We start from the raw sequence: 24,955 nt of genomic DNA, 5'->3' as shown, positions 1-24,955 counted from the left end.
ACCAATATTTGAATTTTCTTTTGTTAGATAGGATAACTTGCATGAGTAGTTAGTTGCTTGCATTTATGTACTACTTGGTTGAAGTGATAATTTCTTTTTCAAGGAACTGTTTTAAGGCATTTTACCAATCTGAATTAAAATATTTGTTGAACTTTCTTGAAGAAATTTAATTTGGAACATGGTTTTAGAGCTCGAACACACAAGCCCAGTGAGATTTTTGAACCTATTTGATTGGTTGCATCTTATCAACCAATATTTTGTTTTAGTGTGTGTTTTTCTCTCTAAAATTGTGATCTTTATCTTGCTTGATTCTATATTTTCATTATTTGATGTATGCATGCACTTATATTATTGAGGCCCTTGTTTCACTATAGTTCACATACACATATGACCATACCCTTTCATCATCTTTTGCAACCCAATGTTGAACCTATTGTACCCCATTTATTCTTTATTTTAGCACATCATTAACTCTAAGCGAAAAATAATAAATGTCCCTAATTTGAATCCTTGGTTAGCTTAGACTAGTGAGATGTACATGAATTAAGTGTAGAGAAATTGGGTTGGGGAATACTTAGTTACGGAATTAGATATTTTATATTCTTATATGAAAATGTGTAAATAGTTTGGACACTTGTTCATGCATCTAACACTTTAATCATATGCACTAACTCCTTTATGCATATAAAAAAAAAGGGGAAAGAAAAAGAATAGAAAAAGAGAAAGCAATAAAAAGGGGACAAAATGCCCCAAGGTAAATAATCGAATCAATGCATATGATTTGTACTCAAAAGATATCAAGGTGCATGAACTTATGGAAAAATAGTCAATGGGTAGTTAGGATTTGCATTGTAATTACATGGAGTGTCTTAGGTTAGGTGAGAAGTTTAGGTTAATCAAGAATTCAGATTTTAGTCCACTTAACCAAATACATTCTTACCTTGACCCTAACCCAATTACAACCCTTGAAAAGACCTCTTGATATGTGTATTTGTGCATTAAATTTTTTTTGATTGGTAGAAAAAGAGCAAGCCTTAGAAAGAAAGATTGATAGAGAACCGAGAGAATCGATCCTCAGACACTAGAGTGATTAGAGTGTATACACTTCCGGTGAGGGTTCGATGCTCGATTCTTTGTTCCCAGCTTTCATGAGCTTTCTTCTTGCAAGTCTAGTTGTACTTCATTTTGATATTTGAATTAGTGGAATCCAGTTTATGTTTGTTCTTGGATAATTTATTTACTTTTAACCAAGTAGGTAGAATCATTTAGCATGAAGTTGCATTCATATAGATAAGTTGCATTGCATAAGTCTCACTATTTTCCCTTCACTCTTTTTGTTCCCTTGAGATCAGCATGAGGACATGCTAATATTTAAGTGTGGGAAGATTTGATAAACCACTATTTTATGATATATTTTAGACTAAATTGAGTAGGGTTTTGTCCACTATTCTCACACTTCTTCATGTAAATTGCATGTTTTTAAGTTTCCTTCCTAATTTTTGTGCTATGATTGAAAACATGTTTCCTAGGCCTTTAAATTGCTAATTTTAATCCTCTGTTATTACCATTCGATGCTGTGATATGTGCGTTAAGTGATTACAGGATTTATAGAATAGGAATGGCATAGAGGATGAAGAGGAAGCGTTAAAGTGGAAGGAACACAAGAATTTGAAGATTTGAGAAGCTAGAGGCGACGCACACGCATGGTTGAAGCGTACACGTGATCAAAACATTTTCCAAGTGACGCGTACAGGTGATTGTTGCGTACGCGTGACCAAGAGCATCGACCACTGATGCGTACGCATGACCTTATGCAGAGCCCAGTGACGCGTGCGCGTGGCTGATGCGTACGCGTGACGAACGTCACGCGCTGCAATTAACAGAATTCGCTGGGGCAATTTCTGGGCTAATTTTGGCCCAATTTCAAGCCCGAAAATGCGGACTAGAGGCTAGGATGGAGCTGAAACTGAGCACACTTGACTTTAGCTTAGTTTTTGAATTTTGAATTCTAGTGAGAGAAACTCCCACTTGTCTCTAGGGTTTTTGGTTTTACTTAGTTTACTTGCAATTAGATCTTGAGATAAGTTGTGGTTACCTTCATTTGGAGTCATTTTCCTTATAGTTTTCTTCTCTAATTTCTTTATTACTCTTTTCCATTTGATTACTTTGAATTCATTTTTGGATCTTGTTACCTTTAGGTTTTGTTAATGCATTGAGAATTTTCATATCCATTGTTATTACTCGTTTTGCTCTTGTTGTTTATTCTGTGTGGTAATTTGAATTGAGTTATTTTACCATTTTTTATCATGTCTTTTATCTTTTCCCACCAAGTATTTGAGAAAATGTCACCCATAATCATGGAGTAGATTTCCTTGCTTGGTTGGGGTTGAGTGATTGGAGCCACTTAAATTGTTATACTCAAGTGTTTCTTGGTAAATAAAGATTGCCAATCAGCTTGAAACTCACCAACACTAGTTCTTCTCTACGAAGTGACTAGGACTTGTGAGCTAAAGATAATTGTTTCACTTGACTTTCCTTCAATCGTTAGAGGATAACTGAGTGAGAACAATGAGCTTTTACTGTCACACTTGGGAAAGACGATAAGGATAGAAATTCCAATTCTCACCCCTAACTAAGACTTTTATATTGATTATTTTACGACTCTTGCTAATTATTTATTGCTAAAATTTCTAGCCATTTATTTCTCTTGTTCTCAACTTCAAAAATCCCCAGGAAATTTACAATCAGTAATTTGCATCTTGTGTCAACTCCTAGGGAAACGAGTCGGGATTCTACTCCCAGTTATTGAATTTAATTGTGACACACTTTTTAACTCTGATTAGCAGAAATCTCGTCGGTTAAGACTATACTTGCGACTTTGATTTGGAAAAATATTTTTGGTAATCTTGACCAACATTTATCCGCTTGTCAAGCGTCCAATGTGTCCACCTCCAGGACTCATGTCTTCTGAGTAGTCCCAGTGTTCACCAGGTTTCTCTCAAAAGTGTACATATATTGGTTGTTGACAACCATCTCTATGAGCTCCTGCGCCTCCTCAGGCATCTTCTTCATGTGAAGTGAACTACTAGCAGAGTGATCCAATGACATCTTAGACATCTCAGAGAGGCCATCGTAAAAGATCTCTAACATGGTCCACTCTTAGATCATGTTAGAGGGCATTTCCTGATCAGCTACTTGTACCTCTCCCAGGCTTCATAGAAAGACTCTTCCTCCTTCTATTTAAAAGTCTGGACTTCCATCCTAAGCTTACTCAGCTTCTGAGGTGGAAAGAACTTGGTCAAAAATCCATTTACCACCTTCTCCTATATGACCAGGCTCTCCATAGGCTAAGAATCCAGCCATAGCTTTGCTTTGTCTCTTACAGCAAAGGGGAAGAGCATGAGCTTGTAGACCTCAGGGTTTACTCCATTAGTCTTGACAGTATCACAGATCTGTAGGAGTCCATGAAACTGGTAATTTTGCTGTACTAGTGTGACTAGTTGAGGCTTAAGCTCAAAGTTGTTGGCACCAATGGCAGGTATGGAGATGCTGCGCCCATAGAAGTCTGATGTGGGTGCAGTGTATGAGACAAAGACCTTCCTTGTGTCTCCTCCAGCATTTGGATTAGCTGCCATGGTTGTGTCTTCAGCTTCTTGCTCAAGAGATTCCATGAGATTCCCCTCGGCTCTGCAAGCTTGAGCTTGTTGCAATCGCTGCCTTAAGGTCCTCTCAGGTTCTGGATCAGGATCAAGAAGGGTTTTCTTATCCCTGTTCCTACTCATAAGCAAGAAGAAACAAAATAAGAAAAGGAAAAGATGGGAGTCTCTACGTCAGAGTATAGAGGACTCCCTGTTAGAATACTCTAATAAAGATATCAAATGAGATAGTGTATTAAAAATAGAGATAGGAGGTTTTGTTCAAAAATTTTTTGTTTTTTTTTAAGAATTTTCGAAAATAAAAGAAAAAGAAAGAAGTTAAGAGATTTTTTGGAAAAAAGGAAGAAAAAGAAAAATTAAAGAGACACTAAACTTTTTAAAATTAAAATAGGATAAAGCAAGATTTAAAAGTTAAGATGCAATTTTTGAAAATTGAAAAAATCAATTAAAGATTTTGAAATTCAAAAATTAGAAAGAAAAAGTCAAAAGAAGGAAACAAGGTAAGATAAAAAAAAGATTTTAAAATTTAAATTTAAAAGAAAGAAAAACCAAAGAAACACCAAACTTAAAATTAAAACAAGATAAGACAAATAACTAGCTAACAAGATTTGAAATGAAAGATGAAATTTTCGAAAATTGGAAAGAGAAAGTCAACTGAAAATTTTGAAATTCAAATTTAAAAGAAAGAAAAATTAACCAATTCCACACTTTTAAAATTTGAATTTAAAATAAAGATAGAATAAGATAACAAAATTTGAAAATCAAAGGAACAGATAAGTAAGATATGATTAAAGAAGATTAAATTAAACAAAAAGATCACTAACAGGACACCAAATTTAAAATTTTGAATCAAGATATGAAAAAGATGCAAAAATTAATTTTAAAATTTTCAAAAATTTCAAAAGAAAGAGTTTTAAAAATTTTTGAAATTCAAAATGGAAGAAAACTAAAGAAAACACTAAACTTAAAAATTTTAAATTAAATAAAAGATAAGATAATGAAAACAATTTCGAATTTAAAGTTAAAGATCACTAAGATGAAACTCGAAAATTGCAAGGAAAAGGATTTTAACAAGAATTTTCGAAAATCACTAGAAAAGAAAAATACTAATATGACACCAAATTTAAAAATTTAAGATCAAAGATTAAGAAAAATAGAAAAATAAGGACCGAAAATTAAAAAGAAGAATAATTAAACAAAATCTTGTAAAAATACCTAATCTAAGCAACAAGACAACTAGTAGTTATCAATCACAAACAATTCCCGACAACGGCGCCAAAAAATTAGTGCGCAAAATTAAAACTTGCACAACTTCACCGGCAAGTACACCAGGTCGTCCAAGTAATACCTCAGGTGAGTGAGGGTCGATCCCACGAGGATTGTTGGATTGAGCAAGCAATAGTTATCTTGCTAGACTTAGTCAGGCGTAAAGTAAAAAGAATTGTTGTTGTTGAATTCGCATAAGATAATAAAGTAAAGAAAAGCAATTAAAGATTGGCAAAGAGATAATATACGGAAGCAGTTAAGGCCTCGGAGATTCTTATCTTTTTCGGATCAATACTTCTTACTGACTATTTTAACAATGAATGATTCGTTCCATGGAAAACTGTAAGTAATTAAATTCCAATTCCTTGGAAATTTAATCTCCTTTGGTTCTCATCAAAAGCCAGGGTCAATGGTCATTCGATTTGAACGAGGGTGAAGCTTAGTGCAATTCACTCTCCCCTGATCCTATTTAAAGTGCCACAGACAAGGTCAGATCTTTCAGATCGGAGAATGAAGCGTAGTATTCTAGTTTATACCATAAAAATCTCAATTACCCAAAGCTAACCGGATTTTATGTCACATATCTAATTAGCCCAGATAGATTGCAGTTTAGGAGAGATGTATTCTCAAGTTGTTAGCTCAAGTGACCTTGGTCAGCGTATCATAAGAACTCATGTAGAAAAAGGGGTCATACTTCCGTTCCACCCCAGATTCATTGAGATGAAGAACAAAAATACATCATAGAATGGAATCAAATATATATTAAAATAGAAAAGTAATAATATCAATCGATAAGAATAAGCAGAGCTCATAATCTTAACCAGGAGGTTTAGTTACTTATACTTTACAGAGAAAATGAAATAAAAGTAAAGAGGATCTGTCTGGATCTTTCCACGAATGCTAAGTGATCTCCTTTTTATAGTAAATACTAACCCTAAAAGATATTAATTTAAATTTAAAAGTTACAAAGATAAGACTAGATAAGCTAAGGAATGCTAAAATCCACTTTGGGCCCACTTTGGTTGTGTGCTTTGGTCAAGCCTGGCGTTCAACTTGGATTCTTGGCGCTGAACATTGAGAAGGGGGTGAATTCGCTGGCTTTTGCTCCCTGGCTAGCATCGAATGCTAGTTTTGGGCGTTCAACTTGGGAGGTCAGTCCTTCTTGGGCGTTAAACGCCCAGGCTTGGCGTTTAATGCCAGGTTTGGCAGTCATTCTAGAAGAGAAGTATAGACTATTATATATTGCTGAAAAGCTCTAGAAGTTAGCTTTCTAAAACCGTTAAGACCGTGTCAATTGGACCTATATAGCTAAAGCTATGCCCGTTGGAATGCACGGAGGTCAAGATTGACAGCATCTGCTATCTTTTCTTCGTCTCTAAACAATATTCTGCCAAATTCACCCAAAAATTATCTAAAATCATAGAAATAACAAAAAAACTTAAAGTAGCATCCAAGAGATGAATTTTGGACTAAAACATAGTAAAAAAATTACTAAAATCTAACTAAAAACAACTAGAAAATGCTATGAAAAAGGGTATAAAATGCTCACACATCAGCACCGGCAAAAGGACGATGGTTAATCCCGCTTATGTTGAGATGTGAGGGTTGAAGCTGGGCTCTCCAGTCATAGTTCTCTCTGGTTGCAAAGTGGTAGGAAACTATCCCACAAAATCATACGGCATCCAGAGGAAGGTCGTAGGGCACTCTCCCTCGGAACGTTACCCTCTAATGGAGGTGGTAGGGCACTCATCCCTCGGAATTATTCCTCCTAAGAATGCGTAACAGAGAGACTAATCCGAGAGTTGTTGACCAGATTTTGTGTCGGGATTGGCACTATAACCAACAAGTGATATCATGAACCAATAGGATAGGCATTCATTATATGCATCTTCTATATGCTTGTTTGCTCCGCTTAACTTCAGTTATCCCTAAATGAATCACATGTCTACTTGCTATTTGTTTACTTGCTGTATATGTATATTACTTGTGTTTTACTTATCTGCATTACTTGTGTTTTTTGCTGGGATTGAGGAGGCTCGGTAGGCGGTGGCGATAGGATCGCATGGAGGCTAGGTTGGCGAAGGCTGTGGGATAGTGGTGTTATGTTAGTTAGGAATCCCTTAAGCTAGAATACCCTGTTTATGATTTAAGTTAATTATTTATTTTATTAAGCTTGAATATCTATTTGATGTGAAGTTCTAGGATCACCTTTGGCACCCCAGAACCTGACATCTTTTATACAGGGTACTGTTACCATACTGAGAACCTCCAGTTCTCATACCATATTCTATTGTTATTTTTCAAATGTAATTCGTAACCCACCTCGGTGAGTTGCAGGATGGTGATAGAGTAGAGGATCTTTTGCTATCTATTTTGTATTTTGATTATCATGTTGTAATTCTCTCACTTTTTTACTTTATACTTTATTGCCTTAGAGGCTTTATTTCTGAAAACTTTAACAGATAGGTTGTCACTGTTTTAAACTTCAAAACTCTGTTGTATTCAGTTTGACTAGCCGACCTAAACTCCGCAGGCTGCGACTAGTCTTCTTTCTATATATCATACTTATATATATCTTGTTTACTTTAATTATTACCTTGTGTATCATGGAGCTATCTACAAGGTTTTATATGTATTATGTCTTGTTCTGTTCGTACTTACGCACTTAGTTACCGTGTGTGAACGTTTCGCATTTTGTAATTCCGCTTTATGCGACTTTGAGCTTTTATTCTTTCATCAGGCTTCTAGTATTACTACTCCTTTCTCTCTCTATATATATAATATGATATGTGCTTTAGAACTGTCGTGGCACTTTGTTATTCTTTGCTTTACGGCTAGAGGTAAGGCTTAGGGTGATAGGGTGTTACATGCTGATTGGGTCCAACTTCGGAAATTTTATAATGGGATCACTCCCACCTCACGGATGGCATCAGACATTTTGGCTGGAGGATCCTTATATTTGAATAAAACTACTGAGAAAGAACAAGAATTGATTAAAACAGTAGCCAACAATCAATATCTTTACTCTTCTGAAAGATCAACAAGGAAAGGAGTCATGGGGTTAGATGTTTTGGACACCATTTTGGCTCAGAATAAAGTCTTGTCCCAACATATCAATGCAACATCTCAACAAATCAATGCAATTACTCAACACCTAGGAGAAAGTTGCATAACTGCTGATGTTAAGTCTGGCCAGCTTAATGTTGATGGTTTCTGTGTACGGGAAAGTTAATAGGTTATTATACACGAATTGGAATTGATAAGTAATGGGTAATGCGAGTCACGTGGTTTGGGAATGCTAGAGTTCACTTTTCGTACTTGGTTTTGACTTATGAATCTTGTTTGCGTCGCTTAAGTTGGCATATCGTTTCTTCTTTACTACCCTTATTGAAGTTCCTTGATTCGAATTCCTTCTTTGAACCATGATTTGACGAAATTACTGATGAATGGAGTGATAGGTGTAATGGGAGGAATGATGATGATAGAATGCAAATGAATAAAAAATGAGGCTATGATCTTAAAGTATGACTTATGAATGATTATGAATGAACTGGAATGAATATGGTAAATGAGTTATGATTGAGGATGTTTGATGATGAGTATGTGTTTTCTCTCTGGTTGTAAGGGTGACAGGGCACCTATTCCCTCTAATGGTGACAGGCACATAATCCCTCTAATGGTGACAGGGCACGTATTTCCTCTAATGATATTAATGCACAACAGAGGGATAGTGTTCGGATTGGCTACCGGACATGTCGGATTTGGCTATATAATCGACAAATGAGCTCATTAGCCATAGGACAGACATTCATCATATGCATTTGTGTGTATTACTTGAGTTTGAAGTTGTTTTGGTTTGCCTAATTGATAAATTATTATCAACTGCTATCTGAGCTATTTGCTATAACTATTATATATACCTATGCTTTCCTTGTCTGTTTTGCCTGTGTTTGTTCTGATGTGGTACTTTTGATATTACTGGTGATGAGATAATGACTATGTTGATTGATTATATGATGGGCTAAAGGCTGTGATTGGTTTCTGATTGAGGTATTAGTAAAGTATGAAAAATCAAGCTGGTTCAGCATAGACTTAATAAACCTATACTTGTAACAGGTGATGAGTAGATATTTTATACGCTTTTTGATGTTATTTCTTAGTATTTTTAGTATACTTTGTTACGTTTCATTATGTTTTAGTAGATTTTAATGCAAAATTCACTTTTTCGATACCAGTTTGTGCTTTTTTGTTTTTCCTATGATTTTAGGTGAATTTGGCAAGTTTTGGAAAAGTCTGATTCAGAGGCAAGGAAAGCATAGCAGATGTTATCATATTCTGATCTCCGTGCATTCAAACAAGAATTTCTGAGCTATAGAGGTTCAAATGACACGTTCTCAACAGCGTTGAAAAGCTAATTTTCAGAGCTTTCTAGCAATATATAATGGTTTATACTTTTCTTCGGATCGGACAGCCCAAAACGGGCATTGAATGCCCAAACCTGGTGTTCAACGCCACTAAAGGAGCTTAAGGCAGCGTGGGCAACCACCTAATGGGCGTTCAACGCCCATTCCTCAAGTTAGGCGCCAAGCTCAGCCCAAGACAATCACCTAAGTGGGCCCAGAAGTGAATTTTCGCATCTTTAGCCTAGTTTATTTCATTTTTGTAATTTCTAATTATAATTAATGTCTATTTAGGTTTAGTATTAGTATATATAAGGGAAGATCACCATTGTTTAGGGGGCTCTCCACCACATTCGAACTCTACAAGTTATTTTCTATACAATATGAGCAACTAAACCTTTTAGGTTAAACTTAGGAGCTCTGCTGATTCCTACGGATTAATGCAATTACTTTTCTACTTCAATCTATGTTTGATTCTATTATATGATGCATTGTCGTTCTTTATCCTTATGAATCTCGATTCTACATGAGTTCCTTACGAGTCTTAACCCGGATAGTATTGAGCTACAGCTTGAGAATGCATCACGGGTTCCAACAAGTTATTTGGGCTAATTGGGGTACGTGACATAAAACCTCGTTAGTCAGGGGTAATTGAGGTTCCTGTGGCTCTAAGAGCTAGGATTATAGAGTGTCAGTCTCTGATCCGGAATATCCGACCTTGTCTGTGGCATCTTGAGTAAGATCATCGAGAGATTGAATTGCGTGCGCTTCACCCTCTCCCAAATTGATCTAGCCTGTTCGGGTGTTTGGTTTGGACCTGAGGAGATTAATAATCACAACCAATGGCTTAATCACTTACAGCCTTACCATTGAAGGAATCATTCATCATTGGAGTAGTTAGAATGGCATGTTAATCCAAAACAATCAGTACTTCCGAAGCCTTAACTAATCTATCATTACTGTTTCAATGTTTTGTGACTATTGCTTGTTTATGCACATACAACAAACAACAACTATCTTTCCATTCGCCTGACTAAGATCTGCAGGATAACCACAGCTTGCTCAATCTGGCAATCCTCGTGAGATTCGACCCTCACTCACCTGAGGTATTACTTGGACGACCCGGTGCACTTGCTGGTTCAGTTGTGCGAGTCATAAATTCGCGCACCAAGTTTTTTACGCCGTTACCCGGGATTGTTTGAGATTGACAAACTAACGGTTATCTTATTCGTTAGATCAGGTACCCTTACGTGTTTTCCTTTTTGTGTTTCTTGTTTCTTTTTCAAAAACTTTTCTCTTTAGTCATTTCTTTCTTTTGTTTGAGTCTTGTATCAAAATTTTAAGTTTAGGTTCCCTTTTGTTTTCATTTCTTTTCTCGAGCCTGTTTGAGAGTTGTTCTTGTTTTTCTTTCTTTATGTCCAAAATTTTCTTGGTATTTTTCTTTCTTTGATTTTCAAGTCTTTAAGTTTGGTGTCTTTTAGTGTTTTTCCCTTTAATTTTTCGAAATAATTGTTGTTTGATTTCAAAACTTTTTTGTTTGGTGTCTTGTTAGTGTTTGTTCTCCTTCTTAATTTTTTCGAAAATTTCTTTTATTTAAATTCAAAATTTTAAGTTTGGTGTCTTGATTTGTAATATTGTTTTTCTTGTTTATCTTTTCTAACTTAAAAACAATCTTTATCTTATCTTTTTCTTTAATGTTCAAAATTTTATTATCTTATCTTCTTTTGGGTAAAGTATATTTTTTGTCCCTAAAGTTTGGCAAAAGTTTCAAAAATACCCCTAAGTTTTATTTTGTTTCAATTTCGTCCTAGAAGTTTTCGATTTGCATCAAATATACCCTCGACTGCTAAATTTTCAAAAATTTAAGACCAATTTAACAATAATGCATGAAATTATGCTTGATTTGCTTGTGTTAAGGGTTGTTCTTATGAAATTGTTGTTGAATTGGTCTTAAATATTTTGAAAAATTAACAGTCAGGGGTATATTTGATGCAAATCGAAAACTTTTGGGATAAAATTGAAACAAAATAAAACTTAAGGGTATTTTTGAAACTTTTATCAAACTTTAAGGACAAAAAGTATACTTTACCCTTCTTTTTAATTTAAAATTTTAGTATCTTAATAGTTTTTCTTTTCTTTTTAAATTTGAATTTTTAAATTTTTAAATTTTCAAAATCTTATCTTATCTTGTTTTTCTCTCTCTCTTGATTTTTCCAAATTTTTTAATTTAAAATCTTTCTTTGACTTTCTCCCTTTAACTTCAAAACTTTTTAAAATCAAATCTTTTGTCTTATATTTTAAAATCTTATCTTATCTTGTTTCTCTCTTTTAACTTTCTCTTTTTAATTTTTAAATTTCAAAGATTCTTTTTCAACTTCTTACTTTTTAAAATTTCAAATATTTTCAAAAATCAAATCTCTTTCAAATCCTTTATTTTATTTTCAAATATTTCTTAGTTAGTTACTTGTTTGTTTCATTTTAATTTTAAAAGTTTGATTCTTTCTAATTCTTTTCTCTCTCTTCTATTTTTGAAAATCTCTAACTTTTTTCTCTCTCTTCTTTTTCAAAAGCTTTTTTCTTCCTTTTCTCTCTATTGTCAAAAATTCAATTAAATTAAAAGACATCTTTCTTTTCTTTTCTCTTCTTCTAACTCTCTCACAAGGACCTCTATAGTCTGGCATAGAGACTCCTTTCTTTCTTTTTTCTGGATTTCTTTCTTCTTGTTTATGAACAGGAGTAGGGATAAAGAACCTCTCTTTGATCAAAATCCTGAACCTGAAAGGACTCCAAGAAGGCGTCTGCAACAAGCTCAAGCTAATAGAGCCGTTAGAAATCTCACAGAAGCTTTAGAACAAAATATGGAGATTTCTTGCCTTTCAGCTGTTGGCACACTAATGGTGCAAGAATTCTATGCCAATGCTTGGGTCACAAAGGGGCATGACATTAGCGTGAACCCACAGCCTAAGAACTTCCGCACCATGGTTCGAGAGAAATTCTTGGACTTTAGCCCGGAAAGTGTGAGGTTGGCGTTGCAATTGCCTCAATTACAAGGTGACCCACACTCCTACACAAAAAGGGTCAACTCTGATCAGAGATTGGAGTAAGTGCTCGCAGACATTTGTGTGGAGGGAGCCCAATGGATGCTAGATGTACATGGAAAGCCCTACCAACTGAGAAGGCTTGACCTCAAGCCAGTGGCTAGAAGATGGTTGGAGCTTGTGCAATGCTCCATCATCCCTACTAGTTACCAGTCTAAAGTTACTATTGACCGAGCAATAATGGTGCATTGCATCATGCTCGGAAATGAAGTGGAGGTGCATGAGGTAATACCTCAAGAAATATACAAGGTAGCCACAAAAGCCTCCACCAAGGCAAGACTAGCCTTCCCACATCTCATCCATCGCATGTACAACTCAGCTGTATTCAAGAATCAAGAAGAGCTAAACTAAGAGAATCAATAATATCATCCGAACTCTAGTTCTAAGAGATGTCAATATTTCTGAATTTCAAAGGAAAATAAGATGCCAAATTATTCAGAACTAAAGAGGTATTAGCCCCATTCAATACTTAAAACTGAGCTTCATTGAAAAACTTCAAGACTTATTGTATATTTCTCTTCTTTTTATTCCTACTTGTTTTTGGTTGCTTGAGGACAAGCAACAGTTTAAGTTTGGTGTTCTGATGAGTGAATATTTTATACGCTTTTTGATGTTATTTTCTTAGTGTTTTTAGTATATTTTGTTACGTTTTATTATGTTTTAGTAGGTTTTAATGCAAAATTCACTTTTTGGATACCACTTTGAGCTTTTGTGTTTTTCCTATGATTTTAGGTAAATTTTGGGTGAATTTGGCAAGTGTTGGAAAAGTCTAATTCAGAGGCAAGGAAAGCATAGCAGATGCTGTCATATTCTGACCTCCGTGCATTCAAACGAGCATTTCTAGAGTTACAGAGGTCCAAATGAGCGTTCTTAACAGCGTTGGAAAGATAACTTCCAAATCTTTCTAGCAATATATAATGTTTTATACTTTTTTTTGGATTGGACAGTCCGAAATGGGTGTTGAATGTCCAAACCTGGCGTTTAATGCCACCAATGGAGCTCAAGGCAGCTGCTGGACAACCCCCTAATGGGCGTTCAACGCCCATTCCTCAAGTTAGACGCTAAGCTCAGCCCAAGACACTCACCTAAGTGGGACTAGAAGTGGATTTTCGCACCTTTAGCCTAGATTATTTCATTTTTCTAATTTCTAATTATAATTAATGTCTCTTTAGGTTTAGTATTAGTGTATATAAGGGAAGATCACCATTGTTTAGGGAGCTCTCCACCACATTCGAACTCTACAAGTTATTTTTTGTACAGTATGAGCCACTAAACCTCCTGGGTTAAGGTTATTAGGAGCTCTGTTGATTCCTACAGATTAATGCAATTACTTTTCTACTTTAATCTATATTTGATTCTATTTTATGATGCATTGTCGTTCTTCATCCTTATGAATCTCGATTCTACATGAGTTCCTTATGAGTCTTGACCCGGATAGTATTGAGCTACAGCTTGAGAATGCATCACGGGTTCCAACAAGTTATCTGGGGTAATTGGTGTATGTGACATAAAACCTCCTTAGTTAGGGGTAATTGAGGTCCCTGTTGCTCTAAGGGCTAGAATTATAGAGCGTCAGTCTCTGATCCGAAAGATCCGACCTTGTCTGTGGCGTTTTGAGTAGGATCATCAAGAGATTAAATTGCGTGCGCTTGGGTGTTTGGTTTGGACCTGAGGAGATTAATGACCACGACTAATGGCTTAATCACTACAGCCTTGCCATTGATGGAATCATTCATCATTGGAGTAGTTAGAATGGCGTGTCGATTCAGAAGAATCAGTACCTTTGAAGCCTTAACTAATCTATCATTACTGTTTTTACGTTTTGTGATTATTGCTTGTTTACGCACCTACAACAAATAACTATTTTTTCATTCGCCTGACTAAGATCTGCAGGATAACCACAGCTTGCTCAATCCGGTAATCCTTGTGGGATTCGACCATCACTCACCTGAGATATTATTTGGACGATCCGGTGTACTTACCGGTTCAATTATGTGAGTCACAAATTCGCGCACCAACAGGTTGGTCATTCATACAGTCTTGGAAACAGATTGAGATTTCCTTATAAGAAAAGAAGGGTTTTGGATTTCTGAAAGATTAAATAGTGTTTCTTTGAAAAGATTTTGGATGATTAACTGTTGGTTTTTAAAAAGATTCATAAGACGAGTGATAATCACTGCAATCAAAAAATAGTTTTTCTTTAAATATCCTCTTATAAAAATTCTTAAACCCTCTACTGGGAACCCTTTCGAGGACGATGTTATTACTCCCCTACAGAATTTCTTTTTTAGTGACAAGTTCAGGAAGTTTTGGCACGATGCCGCGATCAAACTACGGAGCTTTCTGTATATATATGTTTTCATTTTCTGTATTTGATTTAATCTTAGACTTTATTTTACTCCTCGTCATTTGTCATTTTGATATTTTAGAGGGGCAAGACTTGTATATTAAAAAATTTTGGATAAGTCTATGTACTTATTATTATGTGAATATGATATGTGACTGTGTGATTTTAAGGTAAAGACTTTTTGCTTTCATAATTAAAGATTCTATTTATATTCGCGAATGCTTAATATTAAATAAATATAGTATCAAATTAAAGGATTAGAGGCAAGTAACGGCTGAACTTTTAGTACGATCATGAGGTGTTAAAAGTAAGGTTGTTACACCCTGCTGTCTCGTGGCACGTCTGGGTCATATTTTCGTTGAACGTGGCATGCCTTGGGGATTATAACACGCCCTGAATTGTTTTCCTTTAAGCGTCGCACGCCCTGCATCAGCGTGGCACATTGTGTGCAAGATTCTGATTTTGTGCGTATGCACCTTAGTGTGTGTATGCATACTGGACAAATTTTGGGACTAATGCGTATGCATAAGTATGTACATATGCACACCTTCTGTTCTTTTCACAATTCTATTGTGTTGTTCTCTTTATTATCTTTCGTTTTGTTTTTTAATTTGATTTATTTTTAATTGTATTTCTTTAAAAATACTGAACAAACATCTTAGTAGTACGAGATACTAAAAAGTAATAAGATTAAAAAATAAAATTATAATTAAATCGAAGAAAAAATAAATTAAATTAAGAAAAACAACTAATGATATGAACGCATCAGCTTGCATACCATACCATTCATATCAGAATATAAATATGGTGGAGGAATCATAGAAAGATGGTCAGAAATTTTTTCATTTAAGAAAACATTATTGAAATCAAATTGGCACAAGAGTCAACCATTAGAGATAACTAAAAATAATGTAATTCGAATTGTGATGGGTCTTATAACAGGATTAAATATTTGAGTATAATTTGTATATTCATTATGCTATTGTATATTAATTAATGTAATATATATAATATCTTTAATAAAGTTGTTTATATTTATTCACTTTAAATTTGATTTTTGTTTTCAACTCATCTTTTTTCAATTAATAATATTTTGATTATAAATAATTTTTAAAATAGACATAAAATTTTATGAAATATTTATAAATGAAGAAAGAAAATAGAAATATTCTTTATTAATTAGAACATATTTTCTCTTTTTATAACTAGATTATATTTTTTAATAAATACTTGAAACATATAATACGCATAAATTAATTAATAAATTATTAAAATTAAAAAACAATAGTTAATTTAATATAAAAAATATTTATTAGGAAAAGAAGCAATATAATTTTATATAATTATAATTGAATGATTGAACGATTCAATTATTCTTATAAAATCAATTATCATCTGGATTCCGATAATTGTTATTGAGGATTCAGCTGGTATTAATAACGAGAATGATAAACCCAGACACTAGTTATGAGGTTGGATTATTCTCTACATACAAGTCATTTACACATACAAGTCCATACAAATTATTTATATTGTATTGTTTAAAAATTTTTTATATATGTGTATTGATAAGTTCTATATAATTCAAAATTCTTCCTCTTCTTCCTTGCATTATAAAAGTGGATTTTATTGAATTAGAGTTAACTTGTATAAACTTGTATGTCAAAAAAACTTGTATGTGTAGCATGTCTTTACGAGGTTTTGTTCGATAGATCAATGTCCCAAAATAAAAATTGAGAAAGAGTGAAAGAAAAACAAGACGAAAAGCAGTTATCTTTTTCTTCTGTTTTCTCTCAAACTTTTTTGATAGACACAAACTTGCACTCATCTTATCCAAGACCCAATAATGAAACTATATTTGGGCAAATAATGATGCAAATAAATTTCTTTTGCAATTAAGGAACTAAAATGAAAAATAAAAATAAATTAAAAGAAATGATTTATTCTCTTATTTCATTTTGGTTAAAAAATTCGCTCAATCATAAGTGAAATTGGCCTACCGCCTATTTAATTTCTCTTCCACATATTCTAATGCAGAGCTAGAGGTCCAGTATTCTCCGTAACCTAATTACGTAAGCATAATATTAATACCCACATCTTGAAATGACTCTAGTTATATTCTACAAAGTACCCATTTGCATTTGTTGGAACAAGGTTAGACACATTCTAACAATAATACGTGTACAATTCAAATCATCATGGACAAGAACTAACATACACAACTGTACATCCATACGCCGAATATATAATAAGCTACCATCATATGTCATATCAATTAATTAATAAAATGCCAAATACCTAAATTAAAGAAAAAAAGATAATTTCATTCTAATTTTGATGATGTCACTCTCATTTGTTAATAAAAATTCATATAAATATAGAATGCAAAAAAATTACGTGAAAAGCAACATTATAAAAATATATAGGAATGAAATTATCATTTTTCAAGTGAAATGATTTTCAACGTACGAAAGCAAAAAAGAAAAAAAAAAGGTTTTTGCTGACCGACAAGGTACACAAAGATGATCCCATTTTGATCTTAGAAACAAAGCCAAGACCCATAACTAGATACGTCATTGTCCCTTGGTGGCTCCATATTAATGACACTCATGGGGTCCCGCTTAAGCTAGCTCCGCCTCCACAACTACATTCTCTTCAAAAGCTGCCTAAAAATGAATTTGACATCATTTTTATAATGGAAATAAAAAAAGAGATATAAAAGAAAAGAATTTATAGTCCATTATATTATGGCTCAAAAAAGAGTACCATTTTCATGCTTGTTTTTCAGATTCAACTCTACCTTTTCTAAAACATTCTCTAACCTCTCATATGGCTCAAATATATATCAAACAAGTGAAAAGTACTTCAACAAATAGGAAAAAGGGAGGAGGGGGCTTTTGCTTATTAAATACAATAATATATATTACAAATTTCATGTCTTTCAAAAATATATATGAAATGGAGTCTATATATCATCATTATGGTAATTATAGTGATTATATAACTTTACCAACACTTAAAAATTATTATTTTTAAATATTTAAAAACATTCTAATTTTTGCAACATCTATCGTTTAAATTTCGCCAAAATGATATACATAATGGAGACATTACTTTTTCAACTAGTTTTTAGGTTAAGTTCTATTCAGATGATCATGGCGACTGCAAATGTTCATGCCTGAGGATAAAAAAATCTGTATTATAGATTCCACATCTCTAAAAGGACAAAAAAGTCTCCATGCAAATACTGTTTTCTCTTTCTGCAAGCCCTAACTAATAATTCTAGGACGATGCCGTTAATTTATTCAAAGATATTATTGCTAAAGGGTGACGATTATATGAATTATGAAAAAAAAAGCAAGGTTTTATCCTAATAAAAGTTTAAATTTTAATGTACAGAAAATTTAAAATATCTTAATAATATGGTTATTTGAATCAAACCTTTTTTTAATGATCATTTAACTAATAGACATAGAAAATATTGATTATATCCGTTGATATAGTATTTGAAGATTATTGAAAAAAAATAATTGAATGTTTGTAAAATATTTTTAGATTAACATGCAAATAAGTTAAATCCTAATTAAAAAAAGTTGGAAAGAAAGTCCAGAAATCACATGAAGGATAGCAAAAGATATATAATACCTAAGGATGTTAATAACTGTGATGGAAAACAAGAAATTCTTTTCAATTGTGAAGTGGGTTTGGCCCAGAAGGGACAAGTCTCTTCTCAGCGCCATATCTTTGATCAAATATCCGTTTCTCCTTGGATGATGACGAGGGTGGAACTTGATCATCATGCAATAATCTGTGGTTGATTCTTTGAATCTCCATGCACAAAGAGCGTTGGATTTTATTGTTAAAAGAATCACAATAACGTTGTTGGTGGGTGTGAAATACCATGCAATTTGTTAAAGAGAAGAAGATAAAGAAGAGAAAAAAGAAAAGGAACAAGATCAAAAGCTTATTCGAGCCACTTGAAAAAGAAAGAGAGGTCTTCATTTTTGTCATTATTTTTTTTTTCCTTTTTGTGAAGTATAGAAGGAAAGAGGAAAGAGAAGAAGATGAAACTTCAAAGATAATAGTGGTTGTTTGTGTGTAGTTAGGAGTTAAGACAAAGTGATATTTGGGAGAGAGGGTGACGGAGATTAGAAAAATTAAATACTAATTAATGCAAGCAAGATACTCATGAGACTATGCCATGGCCAAATAAAAGGATGGACCCCTTACTCAACTAATTTATAAGAAACATTCATAAATTAAATTGACAGGTAATTGCTGAAGGGTTTAATGGTGATTGCTATGACAAGTTACAATTATTTATCTTTAATATATTTATTGCTCCATACCATGAACATATGTTTCTTTTTAAGGTTGTAAGAACGGAATCGATTATTGAATCAGTTAAATAATTAGTTCAATGATTTAGTAGTCCAATTATAATCGCTATAAAAAAATTTTAGAATAGCGATCGATTTTAGCGACCAACAAAATCAGTCACTATTAACAATCAATTTTGCGACAATCAAATTTTTCTAGCACAAAAAAATTTCATTACTAAATCGGTCGCTAAATTTTAATTAAAGACTGATTTAGTGACCACCCACTCTAGTTACAAACACGAGGAGTCATACAATAGATGTAATATTTGCCACACAACAGGTCCTCGTGAATATAGGAGTGATCAATCTTGTAAAAGAGCACTCTCGTGTCCATCTGAAAAGGTGTAAAGGGTAAGAACTATGGAGTTCTTAGTAAGATCGGGGTTCATAGTTAAATTCATTTATAACGTTCTTGATCACAAAGTCATAATAAAGTCGAAACAAATATATGCATAACATCATAAGCCAAAACAATAGCAAAAGAAACAAGAGACATATGCATAACCACATTCAATATGCAATCACACAATTATGCGTACACAAGTATGATACATGTCTGGTCTTACTACAGGTAATGAGCTCATTTGTCAGTTTCGACCTGCACCCGACGTAATCCGACCCTCCAGGTCAGATAAGACTTTCCCAGAACTTAATTCTAGATTAAGTACCACATACCCTTTACCAAGTACTCTCGACTTGCAGGTCTAGTATCTTCTCAGATCTCAAAATACCACAGGTATGCAAGTCAAGCCTCTACCAAGAATTTTCAGCTTGCAGGGTTGGTACATTCTCTACCGCAACCTGTCTAGGAAGCGATAGCACAATATGGCAGTCCTTGCAAAATATTCTCAAGCATCGCCCAAAGGCTCATAATCACATATATCCATACTTTTCATCACTTAGCAATCACCTTCATCATTTCTTCATAATCATAAATCAAACATCACAACATCACTGTGACCTTATTTTACAGTTCTCTGCTTACTCTGTAAGACTAAACCCACTGCTATATAGCTTTTAACTTCTTTTATTACTAACATGTTTATGAGTTCCTGAATCTTGTTTCATTACCGTACATAACTCTATATCTTCTTTTATACCTTCTTTTACCTGTTTATTACAGCGAATTAGGGAATTTTGGGCTAAAACTGTCTTCCTAAGACTTTTAGGAAAAACTGCTTTTTTATCAATATTTTAATATTAAAATAATAGTATTTTATTCAAAACTTTCAAAATTTATATTTTGACACGTAAACTTTTTGAAAATTATATTTTGACCACCTTAACTTTTAATATTTATACTTTAGCCCTCCAACTTTTGACTAATTAACTTTTAATTCCAATCTTTTTAATAATTAAAATTTGGTCCCAAAATACTTAAAAATTTAGAAGTTTCTTATCCTCCAAGGGCTGAAAAGCTCTCTTCAAAAATTCATCAAATTTCCACTTGATTTTCAATTAGTTTTTTATTCTTTTTGGTAACCGATTTTTATCCGATTTTGTGAAACCAAAGAGCAACGTTTAAGCCATCAATAACACATCAAACGCACATAAAACCTCTTAAAAACCAGGGCTGGAAGGTCACATTTTCCAGCAGTAGCAGCAGTAACTTCACAAGAATTCAACTTTCAAGCTTTTAAATAATAGGGTAAAGTACTAAATTAGTCCCCTACGTTTGGGCGTAATCCTGTTTTAGTCCTTAAGGTTTAAAGTGTTTGATGCCAGGACATTTTGGCCAGTTTCACTGACCTTTTCTTTACTGTTTTAGGGTAGTTTCATGCATTTTCTTAGGAAATAAGCAAGTTTTGGGTAGAATTTCACTTACATCTTGATTCAAGCAAACATTGTGCACTTTACATGATTTCATGAGAATTATGCAAGAATTGTATGACAAACTGGATGATGCATGTCTCATGATTTGGATTAGAACTTTGATGCACTCTATTGCTTGATTTCAGGACAAAGGAAGCAAGGAAGAACCACGTTAGCAGTCGCGTTAGTCTAACTAACGTAACCACTAACGTGGGATGGGAGCTAGCTTGCAACGTTAATGAGAAAAGTAATCGCCAATAACGTCCTCGAAGCCATCATAGCCCACGTTAAGAGTCACGTTAACTAAGTATTAGTTAACGTGAACTCTAACGTGGAAGAAAGAAATGAAGCCAACGTTAGTGACACTCACCTTTGTCACTAACGTTGGACCAAGCTCATATTGGCCACGTTAAGAGCCACGTTAACTCAGTTAACGTGGACTCTAACGTGGGGAAGCAAAAGAATGGCCAACGTTAGTGACACTCACCTTTGTCACTAACATTGGACTAAGCCACTTTGAGCCACGTTAGTTGCCACGTTAACTTAGTTAACGTGGAAGCTAACATGGAGGGAGCAAGAATCGCCAACGTTAGTGACATTCACCTTTGTCACTAACGTTGGAATGAGCCACTATGAGCAACGTTAACTACCACGTTAACTTAGTTAATGTGGAAGCTAACGTGGATGAAAGAATGATGAGCCAACGTTAGTGACACTCACCTTTGTCACTAACGTTGGAGATGGCTATCACCACCACGTTAGAAGCCACGTTAACCTAGTTAACGTGAACTCTAACGTGGGAAGTAGGGGCGTTTTGAAACGTTAGTGACAAAGGTAAGTGTCACTAACGTTTTCGAAGATTTGGCAAGCCTACGTTAAAGGTCACGTTAGCCACACTAACGTGAACTCTAACGTAGGGAAGGGAGGACTCTCAACGTTATTGGAATAGGTAAGTCCCAATAACGTGTGCGAAGGATCAAGAGGCAACGTTAGTGGTCACGTTGGTGCCACTAACGTTGAAGTTAGCATGGATCACCCTTGGGTTAGGAACGTTAGTGAAAAGGTGACTCCCACTAACGTTCTCGAACCCACACTTTCACTTAACGTTAACGCCACCAACGTCCTAAGCTAAAAGTTCCTGCCTACTTCACACTTTCTCTCTGCAAGTAAAGCTAAGCCCACTGAAGAGGATAACTGCTTCAAACTCAAGATCCAAAGGCCCATATCCAAGATTTGAAGAACCAACTAGAAGATCAGAAGAGTAGTATATATAGGGGTAGTTTTGAATCAAAAATGGGGTTGGAAATTAGAGAACTACTCTCTGTATTTTACTTTCTCTGCAACTTTTAGTTTAATTCTCAGAATGTACTCTCCATCTATGCTTTTCATTCCCAGAGCTATGAACAACTAAACCCCTTTCATTGGGTTAGGGAGCTCTGTTGTAATTTGATGGATCAATATTAGTTTTCATTATTCTTCTTCTATCTTTTCTCTTGATTTTACTAGAAAGCTTTCAATCTTTATTCAATTGGGTAGTTATCTTGGAAAAGAAGCTATTCATACTTGGATCTCTTCGGAACTTTGGAAGAGGAATGAAGAGATCATGCTAGAAATGCTTTCTCATGTTGGACCAAATTGGGGTTTGGATGGATATAGTGACATATAATCCTACCAACACTTTGATTTGAAAATACATGTGGTATAATCAGTGACCATACTTCATCTCTTCTCATGAGCAATTGACTAAGGAATTGGCTATTGATCAAGATTTGAGAGATTGAATTACCAAGAAATTGGAATTCGATCACTTAAGATTGCCAAGGAGATCAATGAATGCATTGATTGAGGAAGAGATGAAAATGAACTTGATCTGGAGAATGCAACATCTCCTAAGCCCAATGAATTCCCCATTTCTGATCTTACCCATTCTCTTTAAATTCTGCAAACTACTTTTATGAGCATCTTCCCCATTCCCATTTAAGATTCTGCAATTTACTTTCCGCTATTTACATTCAGCTCTTTATTTCCAGCATTTACGTTTTCTGCTATTTACTTTCCCGCCATTTAATTTTCTGCAAATCTCAAATCTAATTCTGCTTATTTCAACTAGAACATTCCTCTAATTAAAGTTGCTTGACCAATCAATCCCTGTGGGATTTGACCTCACTCTATTGTGAGTTTTTACTTGACGACAATTCGGTATACTTGCCGAAGGAAAATTGTTAAGAGACAAGTTTCCGTGCATCAAGTTTATGGCGCCGTTGCCGGGGATTGATTTTGTATCAACAATGATTAAATTGGAGGATAACTAGATTGAGCATTTTTCTTTTGTTTGATTTAAAATTCTGTTTGAGTAATTTACTTTCAGTTTTAGTTATTTTCTCCCCTTTCCCCTACCCATTTTCTTAGTTGTGTACAATTCAGTCCACTAACCCACTAACTATTTGATATATTGCATCACTCACACTAACAGCAATTCTAACAGAAATACTTTCTGCATCTATTTCCTTGCTTGTGCCTTGTTGGTTGTATGACAGAGAGAAGAAGCGGGGCTTCAACTTCCTTTGATTCTGAACCTGAGAGGACCTTCTTGAGATTAAGGAGGGAAGCAAGAGGAAAATGAGTAGTTGGTGCAGAGGAAGAAGAGGAGTATTTTGAACCAAACATGGATGAAAATATGGAGAACCATCATGAAGAAGAGGCTCACAACCATGGCAGAGAAGGTCTAGCAAATCATGCTGGGCAGGAGAGAAGAGTTTTAGGCTCTTATATCAACCCAAACCCAGGAAACTGTGGGAGTAGTATTCAAAAGCCAACCATACATGCCAACAACTTTGAACTAAAGCCACAGCTCATCACCCTTGTTCAGAACAACTATTCGTTCGGAGGAGGTGTCCAAGAAGACACAAACCAACATTTAACCACCTTCCTGAGGATATGTGATACTGTGAAGTCTAACTATGTTCATCCTGACACCTATAGACTACTCTTATTTCCCTTCTCACTCAAGGACAAAGCATCTAAATGGCTGGAGTCCTTCCCGAAGGAGAGCTTAACAACCTGGGAAGATGTAGTGAACAAATTCTTGGCAAGATTCTATCCTCCTCAAAGAATCAACAGGTTGAGAGCTGAGGTTCAAACTTTCAGGCAACAAGATGGTGAGACTCTCTACGAAGCATGGGAGAGGTTTAAGGACCTGACAAGAAGGTGTCCACCAGATATGTTCAATGAATGGGTGCAGCTACACATTTTTTATGAAGGCCTCTCCTTTGAATCAAAGAAGGCAGTAGACCACTCATCCGGGGGATCTCTGAACAAAAAGAAGACCATTGAGGAGGCCATAGATGTCATTGAGACTGTAGCAGAGAATGACTACTTCTATGCTTCTGAAAGAGGCAACACTAGAGGAGTGATGGAGCTAAACAATATGGATTCACTGTTGGCCCAAAACAAGCTTATTACCAAGTAGCTGGCCGATCTCACCAAGAAGATGGAGAAGAACCAAGTAGCAGCAATCACCACCTCATCAACAACCCAAGAGGGGGTGAATACAGAGGCAGAAGGTGAGCATGAACAAGCCAACTACATTGGAAACTCACCCAGGCAGACCCATGATCCATACTCCAAGACCTACAACCCTGGTTGGAGGAATCACCTAAACTTTGGATGGGAAAATCAACAAGATCAAGGCCAAGATCAGAGACGTCACAACCCCAACAACCATGCAGCTCACCAACATTTCACACAGAGATCATATCAACACCACCCTAACAACACCTCTCCACATCCATACCAAAACCAAGATAACCCTTCTCATCCATCAAATCCTAACCCACCATCATCTGATGACAGACTCTCAAGGATTGAGACTCTACTTGAAGGCATATGCAAGGAGATTCAAGATAACAAGGTGTTCAAGGAGGAGGTGCGAACCAATATCAAGAATCAGGGAGACACCATCAAGAGGCTGGAATTTCAAGTAGGATACCTCTCC

The 24,955-nt window shown here is 34.8% G+C and overlaps 1 long non-coding RNA gene and 1 other non-coding gene across 2 annotated transcripts; one reads left to right on the top strand and one right to left on the bottom strand.

Moving 5' to 3' along the window:
* Positions 1–3,166: 3,166 nt before the first annotated feature.
* On the top strand, positions 3,167–3,269 carry LOC112753103 (small nucleolar RNA R71). The gene has a single exon (XR_003177501.1). It is a non-coding gene; the product is annotated as a small nucleolar RNA R71 (small nucleolar RNA).
* A 13,653-nt stretch (positions 3,270–16,922) lies between these two features.
* Positions 16,923–18,865, bottom strand: LOC112747044 (uncharacterized). Its single transcript, XR_003174730.3, has 2 exons — positions 18,413–18,865; positions 16,923–17,433 (listed from the first exon to the last, which is right to left on the bottom strand). It is a non-coding gene; the product is annotated as an uncharacterized lncRNA (long non-coding RNA).
* Positions 18,866–24,955: the final 6,090 nt, after the last annotated feature.

The sequence above is a fragment of the Arachis hypogaea genome, chromosome 15, assembly GCF_003086295.3.
Source record: "Arachis hypogaea cultivar Tifrunner chromosome 15, arahy.Tifrunner.gnm2.J5K5, whole genome shotgun sequence".
Lineage (NCBI taxonomy): Eukaryota > Viridiplantae > Streptophyta > Magnoliopsida > Fabales > Fabaceae > Arachis > Arachis hypogaea.
Note: the sequence above shows the minus strand (reverse complement) of the source record. Positions and strands in the feature narration are given on the sequence as shown.